This window comes from Phalangium opilio, unplaced genomic scaffold (genome assembly GCF_054372755.1).
Source record: "Phalangium opilio isolate 3A_F unplaced genomic scaffold, DU_Popi_V2 ptg000360l_1, whole genome shotgun sequence".
Lineage (NCBI taxonomy): Eukaryota > Metazoa > Arthropoda > Arachnida > Opiliones > Phalangiidae > Phalangium > Phalangium opilio.
In genome coordinates this window covers 830,749-857,104 of record NW_028324230.1, presented here as the reverse complement: position 1 = coordinate 857,104, position 26,356 = coordinate 830,749, and the positions used below count along the sequence as shown (strand labels likewise).

The window sequence follows — 26,356 nt, the reverse complement described above, 5'->3', positions numbered from 1 at the left end:
ACCATTGCGCCACGGAAGCCCAATAATTAAATACTCGTCAGGTATTGTGTAAAAACCTTCACTTTTTACGTAACAACTGAGGCCTCACAACACCGCTCCAGGATGGGCTCGAACCACCAACCTATTGGTTAACAGCCGAACGCGCTAACCATTGAGCCACGGAAGCTCAGAAATTAAATGGTTGTCACGTATTGTGGAAAAGTTTTGACTTTTTACGCTACATCTGAGACCCCACAACACCTCTCCCGGGTGGGCTCGAACCTCCAACCTTTCGATTAACAGCTGAACGCGCTAGTCATTGCGCCACGGAAGCCCACAAATTAAATGTTCCACAGGTATTGTGGAAAAACTCTGACATTTTACGTTACATCTGAGACCTCACAACACCGCTCTCGGATGGGCTCGAACCACCAACCTATTGGTTAACAGCCGAACGCGCTAACCATTGAGCCACGGAAGCTCAGAAATTAAATGGTTGTCAGGTATTGTGGATAAGTTTTGGCTTTCTACGTTACATTTGAGATCCCACAACACCGCTCCCGGGTGGGCTCGAACCACCAACCTATTGGTTAACAGCCGAACGCGCTAACCATTGCGCGACGGAAGCCCAAAAACTAAATGGTCGTCAGATATTGTGGAAAAACTTTGGCTTTCTACGTTACATTTGAGATCTCACAACACCGCTCCCGGGTGGGCTCGAACCACCAACCTATTGGTTAACAGCCGAACGCGCTAACCATTGAGCCACGGAAGCTCAGAAATTACATGGTTGTCACGAATTGTGGAAAAGTTTTGACTTTTTACGCTACATCTGAGACCCCACAACACCTCTCCCGGGTGGGCTCGAACCTTCAACCTTTCAATTAACAGCTGAACGCGCTAATCATTGCGCCACGGAAGCCCAAAAATTAAATGTTCGTGAGGTATTGTGGAAAAACTCTGACATTTTACGTTACATCTGAGACCTCACAACACCGCTCCCGGATGGGCTCGAACCACCAACCTATTGGTTAACAGCCGAATGCGCTAACCATTGAGCCACGGAAGCTCAGAAATTGAATGGTTGTCAGGTATCGTGGATAAGTTTTGACTTTTTACGTTACATCTGAGACCCTACAACACCTCTCCCGGTTGGGCTCGAACCACCAACCTTTCGGTTAACAGCCGAACGCGCTAACCATTGCGCCAAGGAAGCCCAAAAATTAAATGGTCGTCAGGTATTGTGGAAAAACTTTGGCTTTCTACGTTACATTTGAGATCCCACAACACCGCTCCCGGGTGGGCTCGAACCACCAACCTATTGGTTAACAGCCGAACGCGCTAACCATTGCGCCACGGAAGCCCAATAATTAAATGCTCGTCAGGTATTGTGTAAAAACCTTCACTTTTTACGTCACAACTGAGGCCTCACAACACCGCTCCAGGATGGGCTCGAACCACCAACCTATTGGTTAACAGCCGAACGCGCTAACCATTGAGCCACGGAAGCTCAGAAATTAAATGGTTGTCACGTATTGTGGAAAAGTTTTGATTTTTACGCTACATCTGAGACCCCACAACACCTCTCCCGGGTGGGCTCGAACCTCCAACCTTTCGATTAACAGCTGAACGCGCTAGTCATTGCGCCACGGAAGCCCACAAATTAAATGTTCCACAGGTATTGTGGAAAAACTCTGACATTTTACGTTACATCTGAGACCTCACAACACCGCTCTCGGATGGGCTCGAACCACCAACCTATTGGTTAACACCGAACGCGCTAACCATTGAGCCACGGAAGCTCAGAAATTAAATGGTTGTCACGTATTGTGGAAAAGTTTTGACTTTTTACGCTACATCTGAGACCCCACAACACCTCTCCCGGGTGGGCTCGAACCTTCAACCATTCGATTAACAGCTGAACGCGCTAATCATTGCGCCACGGAAGCCCAAAAATTAAATGTTCGTCAGGTATTGTTGAAAAACTCTGACATTTTACGTTACATCTAGGACCTCACAAAACCGCTCCCGAATGGGCTCGAACCACCAACCTATTGGTTAACAGCCGAACGCACTAACCATTGAGCCACGGAAGCTCAGAAATTAAATGGTTGTCAGGTATTGTGGATAAGTTATGACTTATTACGTTACATCTGAGACCCTATAACACCTCTCCCGGTTGGGCTCGAACCACCAACCTTTCGGTTAACAGCCGAACGCGCTAACCATTGCGCGACGGAAGCCCAAAAACTAAATGGTCGTCAGATATTGTGGAAAAACTTTGGCTTTCTACGTTACATTTGAGATCTCACAACACCGCTCCCGGGTGGGCTCGAACCACCAACCTATTGGTTAACAGCCGAACGCGCTAACCATTGAGCCACGGAAGCTCAGAAATTAAATGGTTGTCACGAATTGTGGAAAAGTTTTGACTTTTTACGCTACATCTGAGACCCCACAACACCTCTCCCGGGTGGGCTCGAACCTTCAACCTTTCGATTAACAGCTGAACGCGCTAATCATTGCGCCACGGAAGCCCAAAAATTAAATGTTCGTGAGGTATTGTGGAAAAACTCTGACATTTTACGTTACATCTGAGACCTCACAACACCGCTCCCGGATGGGCTCGAACCACCAACCTATTGGTTAACAGCCGAACGCGCTAACCATTGAGCCACGGAAGCTCAGAAATTGAATGGTTGTCAGGTATCGTGGATAAGTTTTGACTTTTTACGTTACATCTGAGACCCTACAACACCTCTCCCGGTTGGGCTCGAACCACCAACCTTTCGGTTAACAGCCGAACGCGCTAACCATTGCGCCAAGGAAGCCCAAAAATTAAATGGTCGTCAGGTATTGTGGAAAAACTTTGGCTTTCTACGTTACATTTGAGATCCCACAACACCGCTCCCGGGTGGGCTCGAACCACCAACCTATTGGTTAACAGCCGAACGCGCTAACCATTGCGCCACGGAAGCCCAATAATTAAATGCTCGTCAGGTATTGTGTAAAAACCTTCACTTTTTACGTCACAACTGAGGCCTCACAACACCGCTCCAGGATGGGCTCGAACCACCAACCTATTGGTTAACAGCCGAACGCGCTAACCATTGAGCCACGGAAGCTCAGAAATTAAATGGTTGTCACGTATTGTGGAAAAGTTTTGATTTTTACGCTACATCTGAGACCCCACAACACCTCTCCCGGGTGGGCTCGAACCTCCAACCTTTCGATTAACAGCTGAACGCGCTAGTCATTGCGCCACGGAAGCCCACAAATTAAATGTTCCACAGGTATTGTGGAAAAACTCTGACATTTTACGTTACATCTGAGACCTCACAACACCGCTCTCGGATGGGCTCGAACCACCAACCTATTGGTTAACAGCCGAACGCGCTAACCATTGAGCCACGGAAGCTCAGAAATTAAATGGTTGTCACGTATTGTGGAAAAGTTTTGACTTTTTACGCTACATCTGAGACCCCACAACACCTCTCCCGGGTGGGCTCGAACCTTCAACCTTTCGATTAACAGCCGAACGCGCTAACCATTGCGCGACGGAAGCCCAAAAACTAAATGGTCGTCAGATATTGTGGAAAAACTTTGGCTTTCTACGTTACATTTGAGATCTCACAACACCGCTCCCGGGTGGGCTCGAACCACCAACCTATTGGTTAACAGCCGAACGCGCTAACCATTGAGCCACGGAAGCTCAGAAATTAAATGGTTGTCACGAATTGTGGAAAAGTTTTGACTTTTTACGCTACATCTGAGACCCCACAACACCTCTCCCGGGTGGGCTCGAACCTTCAACCTTTCGATTAACAGCTGAACGCGCTAATCATTGCGCCACGGAAGCCCAAAAATTAAATGTTCGTGAGGTATTGTGGAAAAACTCTGACATTTTACGTTACATCTGAGACCTCACAACACCGCTCCCGGATGGGCTCGAACCACCAACCTATTGGTTAACAGCCGAACGCGCTAACCATTGAGCCACGGAAGCTCAGAAATTGAATGGTTGTCAGGTATCGTGGATAAGTTTTGACTTTTTACGTTACATCTGAGACCCTACAACACCTCTCCCGGTTGGGCTCGAACCACCAACCTTTCGGTTAACAGCCGAACGCGCTAACCATTGCGCCAAGGAAGCCCAAAAATTAAATGGTCGTCAGGTATTGTGGAAAAACTTTGGCTTTCTACGTTACATTTGAGATCCCACAACACCGCTCCCGGGTGGGCTCGAACCACCAACCTATTGGTTAACAGCCGAACGCGCTAACCATTGCGCCACGGAAGCCCAATAATTAAATGCTCGTCAGGTATTGTGTAAAAACCTTCACTTTTTACGTCACAACTGAGGCCTCACAACACCGCTCCAGGATGGGCTCGAACCACCAACCTATTGGTTAACAGCCGAACGCGCTAACCATTGAGCCACGGAAGCTCAGAAATTAAATGGTTGTCACGTATTGTGGAAAAGTTTTGATTTTTACGCTACATCTGAGACCCCACAACACCTCTCCCGGGTGGGCTCGAACCTCCAACCTTTCGATTAACAGCTGAACGCGCTAGTCATTGCGCCACGGAAGCCCACAAATTAAATGTTCCACAGGTATTGTGGAAAAACTCTGACATTTTACGTTACATCTGAGACCTCACAACACCGCTCTCGGATGGGCTCGAACCACCAACCTATTGGTTAACAGCCGAACGCGCTAACCATTGAGCCACGGAAGCTCAGAAATTAAATGGTTGTCACGTATTGTGGAAAAGTTTTGACTTTTTACGCTACATCTGAGACCCCACAACACCTCTCCCGGGTGGGCTCGAACCTTCAACCTTTCGATTAACAGCCGAACGCGCTAACCATTGCGCGACGGAAGCCCAAAAACTAAATGGTCGTCAGATATTGTGGAAAAACTTTGGCTTTCTACGTTACATTTGAGATCTCACAACACCGCTCCCGGGTGGGCTCGAACCACCAACCTATTGGTTAACAGCCGAACGCGCTAACCATTGAGCCACGGAAGCTCAGAAATTAAATGGTTGTCACGAATTGTGGAAAAGTTTTGACTTTTTACGCTACATCTGAGACCCCACAACACCTCTCCCGGGTGGGCTTGAACCTTCAACCTTTCGATTAACAGCTGAACGCGCTAATCATTGCGCCACGGAAGCCCAAAAATTAAATGTTCGTGAGGTATTGTGGAAAAACTCTGACATTTTACGTTACATCTGAGACCTCACAACACCGCTCCCGGATGGGCTCGAACCACCAACCTATTGGTTAACAGCCGAACGCGCTAACCATTGAGCCACGGAAGCTCAGAAATTGAATGGTTGTCAGGTATTGTGGATAAGTTATGATTATTACGTTACATCTGAGACCCTACAACACCTCTCCCGGTTGGGCTCGAACCACCAACCTTTCGGTTAACAGCCGAACGCGCTAACCATTGCGCCTAGGAAGCCCAAAAAATAAATGGTCGTCAGATATTGTGGAAAAACTTTGGCTTTCTACGTTACATTTGGGATCCCACATCACCGCTCCCGGGTGGGCTCGAACCACCAACCTATTGGTTAACAGCCGAACGCGCTAACCATTGCGCCACGGAAGCCCAAAAACTAAATGGTCGTCAGGTATTGTGGAAAAACTTTGGTTTTCTACGTTACATTTGAGATCCCACAACACCGCTCCCGGGTGGGCTCGAACCACCAACCTATTGGTTAACAGCTGAAAGCGCTAACCATTGCGCCACGGAAGCCCAAAAATTAAATGCTCGTCAGGTATTGTGTAAAAACCTTGACTTTTTACGTCACATCTGAGACCTCACAACACCGCTCCCGGATGGGCTCGAACCACCAACCTATTGGTTAACAGCCGAACGCGCTAACCATTGAGCCACGGGAGCTCAGAAATTAAATGGTTGTCACGTATTGTGGAAAAGTTTTGACTTTTTACGCTACATCTGAGACCCCACAACACCTCTCCCGGGTGGGCTCGAACCTCCAACCTTTCGATTAACAGCTGAACGCGCTAGTCATTGCGCCACGGAAGCCCACAAGTTAAATGTTCCACAGGTATTGTGGAAAAACTCTGACATTTTACGTTACATCTGAGACCTCACAACACCGCTCTCGGATGGGCTCGAACCACCAACCTATTGGTTAACAGCCGAACGCGCTAACCATTGAGCCACGGAAGCTCAGAAATTAAATGGTTGTCACGTATTGTGGAAAAGTTTTGACTTTTTACGCTACATCTGAGACCCCACAACACCTCTCCCGGGTGGGCTCGAACCTCCAACCTTTCGATTAACAGCTGAACGCGCTAGTCATTGCGCCACGGAAGCCCACAAGTTAAATGTTCCACAGGTATTGTGGAAAAACTCTGACATTTTACGTTACATCTGAGACCTCACAACACCGCTCTCGGATGGGCTCGAACCACCAACCTATTGGTTAACAGCCGAACGCGCTAACCATTGAGCCACGGAAGCTCAGAAATTAAATGGTTGTCACGTATTGTGGAAAAGTTTTGACTTTTTACGCTACATCTGAGACCCCACAACACCTCTCCCGGGTGGGCTCGAACCTCCAACCTTTCGATTAACAGCTGAACGCGCTAGTCATTGCGCCACGGAAGCCCACAAATTAAATGTTCCACAGGTATTGTGGAAAAACTCTGACATTTTACGTTACATCTGAGACCTCACAACACCGCTCTCGGATGGGCTCGAACCACCAACCTATTGGTTAACAGCCGAACGCGCTAACCATTGAGCCACGGAAGCTCAGAAATTAAATGGTTGTCACGTATTGTGGAAAAGGTTTGACTTTTTACGCTACATCTGAGACCCCACAACACCTCTCCCGGGTGGGCTCGAACCTTCAACCATTCGATTAACAGCTGAACGCGCTAATCATTGCGCCACGGAAGCCCAAAAATTAAATGTTCGTCAGGTATTGTTGAAAAACTCTGACATTTTACGTTACATCTCGGACCTCACAAAACCGCTCCCAAATGGGCTCGAACCACCAACCTATTGGTTAACAGCCGAACGCACTAACCATTGAGCCACGGAAGCTCAGAAATTAAATGGTTGTCAGGTATTGTGGATAAGTTATGACTTATTACGTTACATCTGAGACCCTTTAACACCTCTCCCGGTTGGGCTCGAACCACCAACCTTTCGGTTAACAGCCGAACGCGCTAACCATTGCGCCAAGGAAGCCCAAAAAATAAATGGTCGTCAGGTATTTTGGAAAAACTTTGGCTTTCTACGTTACATTTGAGATCCCACAACACCGCTCCCGGGTGGGCTCGAACCACCAACCTATTGGTTAACAGCCGAACGCGCTAACCATTGCGCCTAGGAAGCCCAAAAAATAAATGGTCGTCAGATATTGTGGAAAAACTTTGGCTTTCTACGTTACATTTGGGATCCCACATCACCGCTCGATTGTAAAATGTAACGTAAAAGGTCAGAGTTTTTCCACAATACCTCACGAACATTTAATTTTTGGGCTTCCGTGGCGCAATGATTAGCGCGTTCAGCTGTTAATCGAAAGGTTGAAGGTTCGAGCCCACCCGGGAGAGGTGTTGTGGGGTCTCAGATGTAGCGTAAAAAGTCAAAACTTTTCCACAATTCGTGACAACCATTAAATTTCTGAGCTTCCGTGGCTCAATGGTTAGCGCGTTCGGCTGTTAACCAATAGGTTGGTGGTTCGAGCCCACCCGGGAGCGGTGTTGTGAGATCTCAAATGTAACGTAGAAAGCCAAAGTTTTTCCACAATATCTGACGACCATTTAGTTTTTGGGCTTCCGTCGCGCAATGGTTAGCGCGTTCGGCTGTTAACCGAAAGGTTGGTGGTTCGAGCCCAACCGGGAGAGGTGTTATAGGGTCTCAGATGTAACGCAATAAGTCATAACTTATCCACAATACCTGACAACCATTTAATTTCTGAGCTTCCGTGGCTCAATGGTTAGCGCGTTCGGCTGTTAACCAATAGGTTGGTGGTTCGAGCCCATTCGGGAGCGGTTTTGTGAGGTCCTAGATGTAACGTAAAATGTCAGAGTTTTTCAACAATACCTGACGAACATTTAATTTTTGGGCTTCCGTGGCGCAATGATTAGCGCGTTCAGCTGTTAATCGAATGGTTGAAGGTTCGAGCCCACCCGGGAGAGGTGTTGTGGGGTCTCAGATGTAGCGTAAAAAGTCAAAACTTTTCCACAATACGTGACAACCATTTAATTTCTGAGCTTCCGTGGCTCAATGGTTAGCGCGTTCGGCTGTTAACCAATAGGTTGGTGGTTCGAGCCCATCCGGGAGCGGTGTTGTGAGGTCTCAGATGTGACGTAAAAAGTCAAGGTTTTTACACAATACCTGACGAGCATTTAATTTTTGGGCTTCCGTGGCGCAATGGTTAGCGCGTTCAGCTGTTAACCAATAGGTTGTTGGTTCGAGCCCACCCGGGAGCGGTGTTGTGGGATCTCAAATGTAACGTAGAAAACCAAAGTTTTTCCACAATACCTGACGACCATTTAGTTTTTGGGCTTCCGTGGCGCAATGGTTAGCGCGTTCGGCTGTTAACCAATAGGTTGGTGGTTCGAGCCCACCCGGGAGCGGTGATGTGGGATCCCAAATGTAACGTAGAAAGCCAAAGTTTTTCCACAATATCTGACGACCATTTATTTTTTGGGCTTCCTAGGCGCAATGGTTAGCGCGTTCGGCTGTTAACCGAAAGGTTGGTGGTTCGAGCCCAACCGGGAGAGGTGTTGTAGGGTCTCAGATGTAACGTAATAATCATATCTTATCCACAATACCTGACAACCATTCAATTTCTGAGCTTCCGTGGCTCAATGGTTAGCGCGTTCGGCTGTTAACCAATAGGTTGGTGGTTCGAGCCCATCCGGGAGCGGTGTTGTGAGGTCTCAGATGTAACGTAAAATGTCAGAGTTTTTCCACAATACCTCACGAACATTTAATTTTTGGGCTTCCGTGGCGCAATGATTAGCGCGTTCAGCTGTTAATCGAAAGGTTGAAGGTTCGAGCCCACCCGGGAGAGGTGTTGTGGGGTCTCAGATGTAGCGTAAAAAGTCAAAACTTTTCCACAATTCGTGACAACCATTTAATTTCTGAGCTTCCGTGGCTCAATGGTTAGCGCGTTCGGCTGTTAACCAATAGGTTGGTGGTTCGAGCCCACCCGGGAGCGGTGTTGTGAGATCTCAAATGTAACGTAGAAAGCCAAAGTTTTTCCACAATATCTGACGACCATTTAGTTTTTGGGCTTCCGTCGCGCAATGGTTAGCGCGTTCGGCTGTTAACCGAAAGGTTGGTGGTTCGAGCCCAACCGGGAGAGGTGTTATAGGGTCTCAGATGTAACGTAATAAGTCATAACTTATCCACAATACCTGACAACCATTTAATTTCTGAGCTTCCGTGGCTCAATGGTTAGTGCGTTCGGCTGTTAACCAATAGGTTGGTGGTTCGAGCCCATTCGGGAGCGGTTTTGTGAGGTCCTAGATGTAACGTAAAATGTCAGAGTTTTTCAACAATACCTGACGAACATTTAATTTTTGGGCTTCCGTGGCGCAATGATTAGCGCGTTCAGCTGTTAATCGAATGGTTGAAGGTTCGAGCCCACCCGGGAGAGGTGTTGTGGGGTCTCAGATGTAGCGTAAAAAGTCAAAACTTTTCCACAATACGTGACAACCATTTAATTTCTGAGCTTCCGTGGCTCAATGGTTAGCGCGTTCGGCTGTTAACCAATAGGTTGGTGGTTCGAGCCCATCCGAGAGCGGTGTTGTGAGGTCTCAGATGTAACGTAAAATGTCAGAGTTTTTCCACAATACCTGTGGAACATTTAATTTGTGGGCTTCCGTGGCGCAATGACTAGCGCGTTCAGCTGTTAATCGAAAGGTTGGAGGTTCGAGCCCACCCGGGAGAGGTGTTGTGGGGTCTCAGATGTAGCGTAAAAATCAAAACTTTTCCACAATACGTGACAACATTTAATTTCTGAGCTTCCGTGGCTCAATGGTTAGCGCGTTCGGCTGTTAACCAATAGGTTGGTGGTTCGAGCCCATCCTGGAGCGGTGTTGTGAGGCCTCAGTTGTGACGTAAAAAGTGAAGGTTTTTACACAATACCTGACGAGCATTTAATTATTGGGCTTCCGTGGCGCAATGGTTAGCGCGTTCGGCTGTTAACCAATAGGTTGGTGGTTCGAGCCCACCCGGGAGCGGTGTTGTGGGATCTCAAATGTAACGTAGAAAGCCAAAGTTTTTCCACAATACCTGACGACCATTTATTTTTTGGGCTTCCTTGGCGCAATGGTTAGCGCGTTCGGCTGTTAACCGAAAGGTTGGTGGTTCGAGCCCAACCGGGAGAGGTGTTGTAGGGTCTCAGATGTAACGTAAAAAGTCAAAACTTATCCACGATACCTGACAACCATTCAATTTCTGAGCTTCCGTGGCTCAATGGTTAGCGCGTTCGGCTGTTAACCAATAGGTTGGTGGTTCGAGCCCATCCGGGAGCGGTGTTGTGAGGTCTCAGATGTAACGTAAAATGTCAGAGTTTTTCCACAATACCTCACGAACATTTAATTTTTGGGCTTCCGTGGCGCAATGATTAGCGCGTTCAGCTGTTAATCGAAAGGTTGAAGGTTCGAGCCCACCCGGGAGAGGTGTTGTGGGGTCTCAGATGTAGCGTAAAAAGTCAAAACTTTTCCACAATTCGTGACAACCATTTAATTTCTGAGCTTCCGTGGCTCAATGGTTAGCGCGTTCGGCTGTTAACCAATAGGTTGGTGGTTGGAGCCCACCCGGGAGCGGTGTTGTGAGATCTCAAATGTAACGTAGAAAGCCAAAGTTTTTCCACAATATCTGACGACCATTTAGTTTTTGGGCTTCCGTCGCGCAATGGTTAGCGCGTTCGGTTGTTAACCAATAGGTTGGTGGTTCGAGCCCACCCGGGAGCGGTGTTGTGGGATCTCAAATGTAACGTAGAAAGCCAAAGTTTTTCCACAATACCTGACGACCATTTATTTTTTGGGCTTCCTTGGCGCAATGGTTAGCGCGTTCGGCTGTTAACCGAAAGGTTGGTGGTTCGAGCCCAACCGGGAGAGGTGTTATAGGGTCTCAGATGTAACGTAATAAGTCATAACTTATCCACATTACCTGACAACCATTTAATTTCTGAGCTTCCGTGGCTCAATGGTTAGTGCGTTCGGCTGTTAACCAATAGGTTGGTGGTTCGAGCCCATTCGGGAGCGGTTTTGTGAGGTCCTAGATGTAACGTAAAATGTCAGAGTTTTTCAAAAATACCTGACGAACATTTAATTTTTGGGCTTCCGTGGCGCAATGATTAGCGCGTTCAGCTGTTAATCGAATGGTTGAAGGTTCGAGCCCACCCGCGAGAGGTGTTGTGGGGTCTCAGATGTAGCGTAAAAAGTCAAAACTTTTCCACAATACGTGACAACCATTTAATTTCTGATCTTCCGTGGCTCAATGGTTAGCGCGTTCGGCTGTTAACCAATAGGTTGGTGGTTCGAGCCCACCCGGGAGCGGTGTTGTGGGAGCTCAGATGTAACGTAAAAAGTCAAAACTTATCCACAATACCTGACAACCATTTAATTTCTGAGCTTCCGTGGCTCAATGGTTAGCGCGTTCGGCTGTTAACCAATAGGTTGGTGGTTCGAGCCCATCCGAGAGCGGTGTTGTGAGGTCTCAGATGTATCGTAAAATGTCAGAGTTTTTCCACAATACCTGTGGAACATTTAATTTGTGGGCTTCCGTGGCGCAATGACTAGCGCGTTCAACTGTTAATCGAAAGGTTGGAGGTTCGAGCCCACCCGGGAGAGGTGTTGTGGGGTCTCAGATGTAGCGTAAAAAGTCAAAACTTTTCCACAATACGTGACAACCATTTAATTTCTGAGCTTCCGTGGCGCAATGACTAGCGCGTTCAGCTGTTAATCGAAAGGTTGGAGGTTCGAGCCCACCCGGGAGAGGTGTTGTGGGGTCTCAGATGTAGCGTAAAAATCAAAACTTTTCCACAATACGTGACAACCATTAAATTTCTGAGCTTCCGTGGCTCAATGGTTAGCGCGTTCGGCTGTTAACCAATAGGTTGGTGGTTCGAGCCCACCCGGGAGCGGTGTTGTGAGATCTCAAATGTAACGTAGAAAGCCAAAGTTTTTCCACAATATCTGACGACCATTTATTTTTTGGGCTTCCTTGGCGCAATGGTTAGCGCGTTCGGCTGTTAACCGAAAGGTTGGTGGTTCGAGCCCAACCGGGAGAGGTGTTGTAGGGTCTCAGATGTAACGTAAAAAGTCAAAACTTATCCACAATACCTGACAACCATTCAATTTCTGAGCTTCCGTGGCTCAATGGTTAGCTCGTTCGGCTGTTAACCAATAGGTTGGTGGTTCGAGCCCATCCGGGAGCGGTGTTGTGAGGTCTCAGATGTAACGTAAAATGTCAGAGTTTTTCCACAATACCTCACGAACATTTAATTTTTGGGCTTCCGTGGCGCAATGATTAGCGCGTTCAGCTGTTAATCGAATGGTTGAAGGTTCGAGCCCACCCGGGAGAGGTGTTGTGGGGTCTCAGATGTAGCGTAAAAAGTCAAAACTTTTCCACAATACGTGACAACCATTTAATTTCTGAGCTTCCGTGGCTCAATGGTTAGCGCGTTCGGCTGTTAACCAATAGGTTGGTGGTTCGAGCCCATCCGGGAGCGGTGTTGTGAGGTCTCAGATGTGACGTAAAAAGTCAAGGTTTTTACACAATACCTGACGAGCATTTAATTTTTGGGCTTCCGTGGCGCAATGGTTAGCGCGTTCAGCTGTTAACCAATAGGTTGGTGGTTCGAGCCCACCCGGGAGCGGTGTTGTGGGATCTCAAATGTAACGTAGAAAACCAAAGTTTTTCCACAATACCTGACGACCATTTAGTTTTTGGGCTTCCGTGGCGCAATGGTTAGCGCGTTCGGCTGTTAACCAATAGGTTGGTGGTTCGAGCCCACCCGGGAGCGGTGATGTGGGATCCCAAATGTAACGTAGAAAGCCAAAGTTTTTCCACAATATCTGACGACCATTTATTTTTTGGGCTTCCTAGGCGCAATGGTTAGCGCGTTCGGCTGTTAACCGAAAGGTTGGTGGTTCGAGCCCAACCGGGAGAGGTGTTGTAGGGTCTCAGATGTAACGTAATAATCATATCTTATCCACAATACCTGACAACCATTCAATTTCTGAGCTTCCGTGGCTCAATGGTTAGCGCGTTCGGCTGTTAACCAATAGGTTGGTGGTTCGAGCCCATCCGGGAGCGGTGTTGTGAGGTCTCAGATGTAACGTAAAATGTCAGAGTTTTTCCACAATACCTCACGAACATTTAATTTTTGGGCTTCCGTGGCGCAATGATTAGCGCGTTCAGCTGTTAATCGAAAGGTTGAAGGTTCGAGCCCACCCGGGAGAGGTGTTGTGGGGTCTCAGATGTAGCGTAAAAAGTCAAAACTTTTCCACAATTCGTGACAACCATTTAATTTCTGAGCTTCCGTGGCTCAATGGTTAGCGCGTTCGGCTGTTAACCAATAGGTTGGTGGTTCGAGCCCACCCGGGAGCGGTGTTGTGAGATCTCAAATGTAACGTAGAAAGCCAAAGTTTTTCCACAATATCTGACGACCATTTAGTTTTTGGGCTTCCGTCGCGCAATGGTTAGCGCGTTCGGCTGTTAACCGAAAGGTTGGTGGTTCGAGCCCAACCGGGAGAGGTGTTATAGGGTCTCAGATGTAACGTAATAAGTCATAACTTATCCACAATACCTGACAACCATTTAATTTCTGAGCTTCCGTGGCTCAATGGTTAGTGCGTTCGGCTGTTAACCAATAGGTTGGTGGTTCGAGCCCATTCGGGAGCGGTTTTGTGAGGTCCTAGATGTAACGTAAAATGTCAGAGTTTTTCAACAATACCTGACGAACATTTAATTTTTGGGCTTCCGTGGCGCAATGATTAGCGCGTTCAGCTGTTAATCGAATGGTTGAAGGTTCGAGCCCACCCGGGAGAGGTGTTGTGGGGTCTCAGATGTAGCGTAAAAAGTCAAAACTTTTCCACAATACGTGACAACCATTTAATTTCTGAGCTTCCGTGGCTCAATGGTTAGCGCGTTCGGCTGTTAACCAATAGGTTGGTGGTTCGAGCCCATCCGAGAGCGGTGTTGTGAGGTCTCAGATGTAACGTAAAATGTCAGAGTTTTTCCACAATACCTGTGGAACATTTAATTTGTGGGCTTCCGTGGCGCAATGACTAGCGCGTTCAGCTGTTAATCGAAAGGTTGGAGGTTCGAGCCCACCCGGGAGAGGTGTTGTGGGGTCTCAGATGTAGCGTAAAAATCAAAACTTTTCCACAATACGTGACAACCATTTAATTTCTGAGCTTCCGTGGCTCAATGGTTAGCGCGTTCGGCTGTTAACCAATAGGTTGGTGGTTCGAGCCCATCCTGGAGCGGTGTTGTGAGGCCTCAGTTGTGACGTAAAAAGTGAAGGTTTTTACACAATACCTGACGAGCATTTAATTATTGGGCTTCCGTGGCGCAATGGTTAGCGCGTTCGGCTGTTAACCAATAGGTTGGTGGTTCGAGCCCACCCGGGAGCGGTGTTGTGGGATCTCAAATGTAACGTAGAAAGCCAAAGTTTTTCCACAATACCTGACGACCATTTATTTTTTGGGCTTCCTTGGCGCAATAGTTAGCGCGTTCGGCTGTTAACCGAAAGGTTGGTGGTTCGAGCCCAACCGGGAGAGGTGTTGTAGGGTCTCAGATGTAACGTAAAAAGTCAAAACTTATCCACGATACCTGACAACCATTCAATTTCTGAGCTTCCGTGGCTCAATGGTTAGCGCGTTCGGCTGTTAACCAATAGGTTGGTGGTTCGAGCCCATCCGGGAGCGGTGTTGTGAGGTCTCAGATGTAACGTAAAATGTCAGAGTTTTTCCACAATACCTCACGAACATTTAATTTTTGGGCTTCCGTGGCGCAATGATTAGCGCGTTCAGCTGTTAATCGAAAGGTTGAAGGTTCGAGCCCACCCGGGAGAGGTGTTGTGGGGTCTCAGATGTAGCGTAAAAAGTCAAAACTTTTCCACAATTCGTGACAACCATTTAATTTCTGAGCTTCCGTGGCTCAATGGTTAGCGCGTTCGGCTGTTAACCAATAGGTTGGTGGTTGGAGCCCACCCGGGAGCGGTGTTGTGAGATCTCAAATGTAACGTAGAAAGCCAAAGTTTTTCCACAATATCTGACGACCATTTAGTTTTTGGGCTTCCGTCGCGCAATGGTTAGCGCGTTCGGTTGTTAACCAATAGGTTGGTGGTTCGAGCCCACCCGGGAGCGGTGTTGTGGGATCTCAAATGTAACGTAGAAAGCCAAAGTTTTTCCACAATACCTGACGACCATTTATTTTTTGGGCTTCCTTGGCGCAATGGTTAGCGCGTTCGGCTGTTAACCGAAAGGTTGGTGGTTCGAGCCCAACCGGGAGAGGTGTTATAGGGTCTCAGATGTAACGTAATAAGTCATAACTTATCCACATTACCTGACAACCATTTAATTTCTGAGCTTCCGTGGCTCAATGGTTAGTGCGTTCGGCTGTTAACCAATAGGTTGGTGGTTCGAGCCCATTCGGGAGCGGTTTTGTGAGGTCCTAGATGTAACGTAAAATGTCAGAGTTTTTCAAAAATACCTGACGAACATTTAATTTTTGGGCTTCCGTGGCGCAATGATTAGCGCGTTCAGCTGTTAATCGAATGGTTGAAGGTTCGAGCCCACCCGCGAGAGGTGTTGTGGGGTCTCAGATGTAGCGTAAAAAGTCAAAACTTTTCCACAATACGTGACAACCATTTAATTTCTGATCTTCCGTGGCTCAATGGTTAGCGCGTTCGGCTGTTAACCAATAGGTTGGTGGTTCGAGCCCACCCGGGAGCGGTGTTGTGGGAGCTCAGATGTAACGTAAAAAGTCAAAACTTATCCACAATACCTGACAACCATTTAATTTCTGAGCTTCCGTGGCTCAATGGTTAGCGCGTTCGGCTGTTAACCAATAGGTTGGTGGTTCGAGCCCATCCGAGAGCGGTGTTGTGAGGTCTCAGATGTATCGTAAAATGTCAGAGTTTTTCCACAATACCTGTGGAACATTTAATTTGTGGGCTTCCGTGGCGCAATGACTAGCGCGTTCAGCTGTTAATCGAAAGGTTGGAGGTTCGAGCCCACCCGGGAGAGGTGTTGTGGGGTCTCAGATGTAGCGTAAAAAGTCAAAACTTTTCCACAATACGTGACAACCATTTAATTTCTGAGCTTCCGTGGCGCAATGACTAGCGCGTTCAGCTGTTAATCGAAAGGTTGGAGGTTCGAGCCCACCCGGGAGAGGTGTTGTGGGGTCTCAGATGTAGCGTAAAAATCAAAACTTTTCCACAATACGTGACAACCATTAAATTTCTGAGCTTCCGTGGCTCAATGGTTAGCGCGTTCGGCTGTTAACCAATAGGTTGGTGGTTCGAGCCCACCCGGGAGCGGTGTTGTGAGATCTCAAATGTAACGTAGAAAGCCAAAGTTTTTCCACAATATCTGACGACCATTTATTTTTTGGGCTTCCTTGGCGCAATGGTTAGCGCGTTCGGCTGTTAACCGAAAGGTTGGTGGTTCGAGCCCAACCGGGAGAGGTGTTGTAGGGTCTCAGATGTAACGTAAAAAGTCAAAACTTATCCACAATACCTGACAACCATTCAATTTCTGAGCTTCCGTGGCTCAATGGTTAGCTCGTTCGGCTGTTAACCAATAGGTTGGTGGTTCGAGCCCATCCGGGAGCGGTGTTGTGAGGTCTCAGATGTAACGTAAAATGTCAGAGTTTTTCCACAATACCTCACGAACATTTAATTTTTGGGCTTCCGTGGCGCAATGATTAGCGCGTTCAGCTGTTAATCGAATGGTTGAAGGTTCGAGCCCACCCGGGAGAGGTGTTGTGGGGTCTCAGATGTAGCGTAAAAAGTCAAAACTTTTCCACAATACGTGACAACCATTTAATTTCTGAGCTTCCGTGGCTCAATGGTTAGCGCGTTCGGCTGTTAACCAATAGGTTGGTGGTTCGAGCCCATCCGGGAGCGGTGTTGTGAGGTCTCAGATGTGACGTAAAAAGTCAAGGTTTTTACACAATACCTGACGAGCATTTAATTTTTGGGCTTCCGTGGCGCAATGGTTAGCGCGTTCAGCTGTTAACCAATAGGTTGGTGGTTCGAGCCCACCCGGGAGCGGTGTTGTGGGATCTCAAATGTAACGTAGAAAACCAAAGTTTTTCCACAATACCTGACGACCATTTAGTTTTTGGGCTTCCGTGGCGCAATGGTTAGCGCGTTCGGCTGTTAACCAATAGGTTGGTGGTTCGAGCCCACCCGGGAGCGGTGATGTGGGATCCCAAATGTAACGTAGAAAGCCAAAGTTTTTCCACAATATCTGACGACCATTTATTTTTTGGGCTTCCTAGGCGCAATGGTTAGCGCGTTCGGCTGTTAACCGAAAGGTTGGTGGTTCGAGCCCAACCGGGAGAGGTGTTGTAGGGTCTCAGATGTAACGTAATAATCATATCTTATCCACAATACCTGACAACCATTCAATTTCTGAGCTTCCGTGGCTCAATGGTTAGCGCGTTCGGCTGTTAACCAATAGGTTGGTGGTTCGAGCCCATCCGGGAGCGGTGTTGTGAGGTCTCAGATGTAACGTAAAATGTCAGAGTTTTTCCACAATACCTCACGAACATTTAATTTTTGGGCTTCCGTGGCGCAATGATTAGCGCGTTCAGCTGTTAATCGAAAGGTTGAAGGTTCGAGCCCACCCGGGAGAGGTGTTGTGGGGTCTCAGATGTAGCGTAAAAAGTCAAAACTTTTCCACAATTCGTGACAACCATTTAATTTCTGAGCTTCCGTGGCTCAATGGTTAGCGCGTTCGGCTGTTAACCAATAGGTTGGTGGTTCGAGCCCACCCGGGAGCGGTGTTGTGAGATCTCAAATGTAACGTAGAAAGCCAAAGTTTTTCCACAATATCTGACGACCATTTAGTTTTTGGGCTTCCGTCGCGCAATGGTTAGCGCGTTCGGCTGTTAACCGAAAGGTTGGTGGTTCGAGCCCAACCGGGAGAGGTGTTATAGGGTCTCAGATGTAACGTAATAAGTCATAACTTATCCACAATACCTGACAACCATTCAATTTCTGAGCTTCCGTGGCTCAATGGTTAGTGCGTTCGGCTGTTAACCAATAGGTTGGTGGTTCGAGCCCATTCGGGAGCGGTTTTGTGAGGTCCTAGATGTAACGTAAAATGTCAGAGTTTTTCAACAATACCTGACGAACATTTAATTTTTGGGCTTCCGTGGCGCAATGATTAGCGCGTTCAGCTGTTAATCGAATGGTTGAAGGTTCGAGCCCACCCGGGAGAGGTGTTGTGGGGTCTCAGATGTAGCGTAAAAAGTCAAAACTTTTCCACAATACGTGACAACCATTTAATTTCTGAGCTTCCGTGGCTCAATGGTTAGCGCGTTCGGCTGTTAACCAATAGGTTGGTGGTTCGAGCCCATCCGAGAGCGGTGTTGTGAGGTCTCAGATGTAACGTAAAATGTCAGAGTTTTTCCACAATACCTGTGGAACATTTAATTTGTGGGCTTCCGTGGCGCAATGACTAGCGCGTTCAGCTGTTAATCGAAAGGTTGGAGGTTCGAGCCCACCCGGGAGAGGTGTTGTGGGGTCTCAGATGTAGCGTAAAAATCAAAACTTTTCCACAATACGTGACAACCATTTAATTTCTGAGCTTCCGTGGCTCAATGGTTAGCGCGTTCGGCTGTTAACCAATAGGTTGGTGGTTCGAGCCCATCCTGGAGCGGTGTTGTGAGGCCTCAGTTGTGACGTAAAAAGTGAAGGTTTTTACACAATACCTGACGAGCATTTAATTATTGGGCTTCCGTGGCGCAATGGTTAGCGCGTTCGGCTGTTAACCAATAGGTTGGTGGTTCGAGCCCACCCGGGAGCGGTGTTGTGGGATCTCAAATGTAACGTAGAAAGCCAAAGTTTTTCCACAATACCTGACGACCATTTATTTTTTGGGCTTCCTTGGCGCAATGGTTAGCGCGTTCGGCTGTTAACCGAAAGGTTGGTGGTTCGAGCCCAACCGGGAGAGGTGTTGTAGGGTCTCAGATGTAACGTAAAAAGTCAAAACTTATCCACGATACCTGACAACCATTCAATTTCTGAGCTTCCGTGGCTCAATGGTTAGCGCGTTCGGCTGTTAACCAATAGGTTGGTGGTTCGAGCCCATCCGGGAGCGGTGTTGTGAGGTCTCAGATGTAACGTAAAATGTCAGAGTTTTTCCACAATACCTCACGAACATTTAATTTTTGGGCTTCCGTGGCGCAATGATTAGCGCGTTCAGCTGTTAATCGAAAGGTTGAAGGTTCGAGCCCACCCGGGAGAGGTGTTGTGGGGTCTCAGATGTAGCGTAAAAAGTCAAAACTTTTCCACAATTCGTGACAACCATTTAATTTCTGAGCTTCCGTGGCTCAATGGTTAGCGCGTTCGGCTGTTAACCAATAGGTTGGTGGTTGGAGCCCACCCGGGAGCGGTGTTGTGAGATCTCAAATGTAACGTAGAAAGCCAAAGTTTTTCCACAATATCTGACGACCATTTAGTTTTTGGGCTTCCGTCGCGCAATGGTTAGCGCGTTCGGTTGTTAACCAATAGGTTGGTGGTTCGAGCCCACCCGGGAGCGGTGTTGTGGGATCTCAAATGTAACGTAGAAAGCCAAAGTTTTTCCACAATACCTGACGACCATTTATTTTTTGGGCTTCCTTGGCGCAATGGTTAGCGCGTTCGGCTGTTAACCGAAAGGTTGGTGGTTCGAGCCCAACCGGGAGAGGTGTTATAGGGTCTCAGATGTAACGTAATAAGTCATAACTTATCCACATTACCTGACAACCATTTAATTTCTGAGCTTCCGTGGCTCAATGGTTAGTGCGTTCGGCTGTTAACCAATAGGTTGGTGGTTCGAGCCCATTCGGGAGCGGTTTTGTGAGGTCCTAGATGTAACGTAAAATGTCAGAGTTTTTCAAAAATACCTGACGAACATTTAATTTTTGGGCTTCCGTGGCGCAATGATTAGCGCGTTCAGCTGTTAATCGAATGGTTGAAGGTTCGAGCCCACCCGCGAGAGGTGTTGTGGGGTCTCAGATGTAGCGTAAAAAGTCAAAACTTTTCCACAATACGTGACAACCATTTAATTTCTGATCTTCCGTGGCTCAATGGTTAGCGCGTTCGGCTGTTAACCAATAGGTTGGTGGTTCGAGCCCACCCGGGAGCGGTGTTGTGGGAGCTCAAATGTAACGTAGAAAGCCAAAGTTTTTCCACAATACCTGACGACCATTTATTTTTTGGGCTTCCTTGGCGCAATGGTTAGCGCGTTCGGCTGTTAACCGAAAGGTTGGTGGTTCGAGCCCAACCGGGAGAGGTGTTGTAGGGTCTCAGATGTAACGTAAAAAGTCAAAACTTATCCACAATACCTGACAACCATTTAATTTCTGAGCTTCCGTGGCTCAATGGTTAGCGCGTTCGGCTGTTAACCAATAGGTTGGTGGTTCGAGCCCATCCGAGAGCGGTGTTGTGAGGTCTCAGATGTATCGTAAAATGTCAGAGTTTTTCCACAATACCTGTGGAACATTTAATTTGTGGGCTTCCGTGGCGCAATGACTAGCGCGTTCAGCTGTTAATCGAAAGGTTGGAGGTTCGAGCCCACCCGGGAGAGGTGTTGTGGGGTCTCAGATGTAGCGTAAAAAGTCAAAACTTTTCCACAATACGTGACAACCATTTAATTTCTGAGCTTCCGTGGCTCAATGGTTAGCGCGTTCGGCTGTTAATCAATAGGTTGGTGGTTCGAGCCCATCCTGGAGCGGTGTTGTGAGGCCTCAGTTGTTACGTAAAAACTGAAGGTTTTTACACAATACCTGACGAGCATTTAATTATTGGGCTTCCGTGGCGCAATGGTTAGCGCGTTCGGCTGTTAACCAATAGGTTGGTGGTTCGAGCCCACCCGGGAGCGGTGTTGTGGGATCTCAAATGTAACGTAGAAAGCCAAAGTTTTTCCACAATACCTGACGACCATTTATTTTTTGCGCCACGGAAGCCCAAATATTAAATGGTCGTCAGGTATTGTGGAAAAACCTCGACTTTTTACGTCACATCTGAGACATCACAACACCGCTCCCGGGTACGCTCGAACCACCAACCTTTTGAATAACAGTTGAGCGCGCTAACCATTGCGCCAAGGAAGCCCAAAAATTTAATGGTCGTCAGGTATTGTGGCAAAACTTTGGCTTTCTACGTTACATTTGAGATCCCACACCACCGCTCCCGGGTGGGCTCGAACCACCAACCTATTGGTTAACAGCCGAACGCGCTAACCATCGAGCCACGGAAGCTCAGAAATAAACTGGTTGTCACGTATTGTGGATAAGTTTTGACTTTTTACGCTACATCTGAGACCCCACAACACCTCTTCCGGGTGGGCTTGAACCACCAGCCTTTCGATTAACAGTTGAACGCGCTAATAATTGCGAAACGGAAGCCCAAAAATTCAAGCAAATGTAACGATATTCATTCAAAAAACTGTTAAAATTCAATTTTTCAATAAGAAATCGTTGTCACGGATTTTGTATCTTGAAGAAGAAAAACATGCGATTTTTTCGGTACACTTTTGAATGCATTTTTTTCTGGAGAAATTTTTGACCGAATTCAGCTTAATTCCCTATAAAACACTCATTGAAAGTGATTTCATCTCGATTGAACAATAATTAAAAATTTACCTCGATTTTTAATAACATTTTCAAAATCGACGTTTCACGGCCAAAGAAGCATACTTTGAGTAATTCTTCACTATTTTCAAATATATTCATTGAAACCATTATTTTTATACTTTTTGCTTTAATTCAAGCAATGTAACGATATTCATTCAAAAAACTGTTAAAATTCAATTTTCAATAAGAAATCGTATTCACGGATTTTGTGTCTTGAAGAAGAAAAACCTGCGATTTTTTCGGTACTTTTTTGAATGCATTTTTTTCTGGAGAAATTTTTGACCGAATTCAGCTTAATTCCCTATAAAACACTCATTGAAAGTGGTGGTTCGAGCCCACCCGGGACCGGTGTTGTGGGATCTCAAATGTAACGTAAAAACCAAAGTTTTTCCACAATACCTGACAACCATTTAATTTTTGGGTTTCCGTGCCGCATTGGTTAGCACTTTCGGCTATGAACCGAAAGGTTGGTGGTTCGTGCCCATCCGGGAGCGGTGTTGTGAGGTCTCAGATGTGACGTAAAAAGTCAGAGTTTTTCCACAATACCTGACAAACATTTAATTTTTGGGCTTCCGTGGCGCAATGGTTAGCGCGCTCAACTGTTATTCAAAAGGTTGGTGGTTCGAGCGTACCCGGGAGCGGTGTTGTGATGTCTCAGATGTGACGTAAAAAGTCGAGGTTTTTCCACAATACCTGACGACCATTTAATATTTGGGCTTCCGTGGCGCAATGGTTAGCGCGTTCGGCTGTTATCCGAATGGTTAGTGGTTCGAGCCCACCCGAAAGCGGTGTTGTGAGGTCTCAGATGTAACGTAAAATGTCATAGTTTTTCCACAATAACTGACGAACATTTAATATTTGGGCTTCCGTGGCGCAATGGTTAGCGCGTTCAGCAGTTAACCGAAAGGTTGGTGTTTCGAGCCCACCCAGGAGAGGCGTTGTGGGGTCTCAGATGTAGCGTAAAAAGTCAAAGTTTTTCCACAATACCTGACGACCATATAAGTTTCTAGCTTCCATGGCGCAATGGTTGGCGCGTTCGGCTGTTAACCGAAAGGTTGGTGGTTCGAGCCCATCCGGGAGCGGTGTTGTGAGGTCTCAGATGTGACGTAAAAAGTCAAAGTTTTTCCACAATACCTGACGACCATATAAGTTTCTAGCTTCCATGGCGCAATGGTTGGCGCGTTCGGCTGTTAACCGAAAGGTTGGTGGTTCGAGCCCATCCGGGAGCGGTGTTGTGAGGTCTCAGATATGACGTAAAAAGTCAAGAGTTTTCCACAATACCTGACGACCATTTAATATTTGGGCTTCCGTGGCGCAATGGTTAGAGCGTTCAGCTGTTATTTAAAAGCTGGTGGTTTAAGCCCTCCCGGGAGCGGTGTTGTGAGGTCTCAGATGTGACGTAAAAAGTCAGAGTTTTTCCACAATACGAGACAACCATATAATTTCTGAACTTCCGTGGCTCAATGGTTAGCGCGTTCGGCTGTTAACCAGTAAGTTGGTGGTTCGAGCCCACCCGAAACCGGTGTTGTGAGGTCTCAGATGTGGCGTAAAAAGTCAAGGTTTTTCCACAATACCTGACGACCATTCAATTTTTGGGCTTCAGTGGCGCAATGGTTAGCGCGTTCAGCTGTTATTCAAAAGAGTGGTGGTTTGAGCCCTCCCGGGTGCGGTGCTGTGAGGTCTCAGATGTAACGTAAAATGTCAGAGGTTTTCCACAATAACTGACGAACATTTAATTTTTGGGCTTCCGTGGCGCAATGGTTAGTGCGTTCAGCAGTTAACCGAAAGGTTGGTGGTTCGAGCCCACCCGGGAGAGGTGTTGTGGGGTCTCAGATGTAGCGTAAAAAGTCAAAACTTTTCCACAATACGGGACAACCATTTAATTCCTGAGCTTCCGTGGCTCAATGGTTAGCACGTTCGGCTGTTAACCAATAGGTTGGTGGTTCGAGCCCACCCGGGGGCGGTGTTGTGGGGTCTCAGATGTAGCATAAAAATTCAAAACTTTTCCACAATACGTGATAACCATTTAATTTCTGAGCTTCCGTGGCTTAATTGTTAGCGCGTTCGGCTGTTAACCAATAGGTTGGTGGTTCGAGCCCACCCGGGACCGGTGTTGTGGGATCTCAAATGTAACGTAAAAACCAAAGTTTTTCCACAATACCGGACGACCATTGAATTTTTGGGTTTCCGTGGCGCATTGGTTAGCGCGTTCGGCTATGAACCGAAAGGTTGGTGGTTCGTGCCCATCCGGGAGCGGTGTTGTGAGGTCTCAGATGTGACGTAAAAAGTCAGAGTTTTTCCACAATACCTGACGAACATTTAATTTTTGGGCTTCCGTGGCGCAATGGTTAGCGCGCTCAACTGTTATTCAAAAGGTTGGTGGTTCGAGCGTACCCGGGAGCCGTGTTGTGATGTCTCAGATGTGACGTAAAAAGTCGCGGTTTTTCCACAATACCTGACGACCATTTAATATTTGGGCTTCCGTGGCGCAATGGTTAGCGCGTTCGGCTGTTAACCGAAAGGTTGGTGGTTCGAGCCCACCCGAAAGCGGTGTTGTGAGGTCTCAGATGTAACGTAAAATGTCATAGTTTTTCCACAATAACTGACGAACATTTAATTTCTGAACTTCCGTGGCTCAATGGTTAGCGCGTTCGGCTGTTAACCAATAGGTTGGTGGTTCGAGCCCATCTGGGAGCGGTGTTGTGAGGTCTCAGATGTAACGTAAGAAGTCAAACGTTTTCCACAATAACTGACGAACCGAACGTTTGGTGGTTCGAGCCCATCCGGGAGCGTTTTGTAGTGTCTCAGATGTAACGTGAAAAGTCAGAGTTTTTCCACAATACGAGACAACCATATAATTTCTGAACTTCCGTGGCTCAATGGTTAGCGCGTTCGGCTGTTAACCAGTAAGTTGGTGGTTCGAGCCCACCCGAAGCCGGTGTTGTGAGGTCTCAGATGTGGCGTAAAAAGTCAAGGTTTCTCCACAATACCTGACAACCATTTAATTACTGAGCTTCCGTGGCTCAATGGTTGGCGCGTTCGGCTGTTAACCGAAAGGTTGGTGGTTCGAGCCCATCCGGGAGCGGTGTTGTGAGGTCTCAGATGTGACGTAAAAAGTCAAGAGTTTTCCACAATACGAGACAACCATATAATTTCTGAACTTCCGTTGGCTCAATGGTTAGCGCGTTCGGCTGTTAACCAGTAAGTTGGTGGTTCGAGCCCACCCGAAACCGGTGTTGTGAGGTCTCAGATGTGGCGTAAAAAGTCAAGGTTTTTCCACAATACCTGACGACCATTCAATTTTTGGGCTTCCGTGGCGCAATGGTTAGCGCGTTCAGCTGTTATTCAAAAGAGTGGTGGTTTGAGCCCTCCCGGGAGCGGTGCTGTGAGGTCTCAGATGTAACGTAAAATGTCAGAGTTTTTCCACAATAACTGACGAACATTTAATTTTTGGGCTTCCGTGGCGCAATGGTTAGTGCGTTCAGCAGTTAACCGAAAGGTGGGTGGTTTGAGCCCACCCGGGAGAGGTGTTGTGGGGTCTCAGATGTAGCGTAAAAAGTCAAAACTTTTCCACAATACGGGACAACCATTTAATTCCTGAGCTTCCGTGGCTCAATGGTTAGCGCGTTCGGCTGTTAACCAATTGGTTGGTGGTTCGAGCTCACCCGGGAGCGGTGTTGTGGGGTCTCAGATGTAGCATAAAAATTCAAAACTTTTCCACAATACGTGATAACCATTTAATTTCTGAGCTTCCGTGGCTTAATTGTTAGCGCGTTCGCCTGTTAACCAATAGGTTGGTGGTTCGAGCCCACCCGGGACCGGTGTTGTGGGATCTCAAATGTAACGTAAAAACCAAAGTTTTTCCACAATACCTGACGACCATTGAATTTTTGGGTTTCCGTGGCGCATTGGTTAGCGCGTTCGGCTATGAACCGAAAGGTTGGTGGTTCGTGCCCATCCGGGAGCGGTGTTGTGAGGTCTCAGATGTGACGTAAAAAGTCAGAGTTTTTCCACAATACCTGACGAACATTTAATTTTTGGGCTTCCGTGGCGCAATGGTTAGCGCGCTCAACTGTTATTCAAAAGGTTGGTGGTTCGAGCGTACCCGGGAGCGGTGTTGTGATGTCTCAGATGTGACGTAAAAAGTCGCGGTTTTTCCACAATACCTGACGACCATTTAATATTTGGGCTTCCGTGGCGCAATGGTTAGCGCGTTCGGCTGTTAACCGAAAGGTTGGTGGTTCGAGCCCACCCGAAAGCGGTGTTGTGAGGTCTCAGATGTAACGTAAAATGTCATAGTTTTTCCACAATAACTGACGAACATTTAATTTCTGAACTTCCGTGGCTCAATGGTTAGCGCGTTCGGCTGTTAACCAATAGGTTGGTGGTTCGAGCCCATCTGGGAGCGGTGTTGTGAGGTCTCAGATGTAACGTAAAAAGTCAAACGTTTTCCACAATAACTGACGAACCGAACGTTTGGTGGTTCGAGCCCATCCGGGAGCGTT

General features: G+C 47.3%; 2 non-coding genes across 2 annotated transcripts; both read left to right on the top strand.

Annotated features, from left to right (window-relative positions):
* The first annotated feature begins 24,034 nt into the window (after positions 1–24,034).
* On the top strand, positions 24,035–24,107 carry TRNAH-AUG (transfer RNA histidin (anticodon AUG)). Its single transcript has one exon. It is a non-coding gene; the product is annotated as a tRNA-His (tRNA).
* Positions 24,108–25,745: 1,638 nt separating this feature from the next.
* On the top strand, positions 25,746–25,818 carry TRNAH-AUG (transfer RNA histidin (anticodon AUG)). The gene has a single exon. It is a non-coding gene; the product is annotated as a tRNA-His (tRNA).
* The last annotated feature ends 538 nt before the right edge of the window (positions 25,819–26,356 follow it).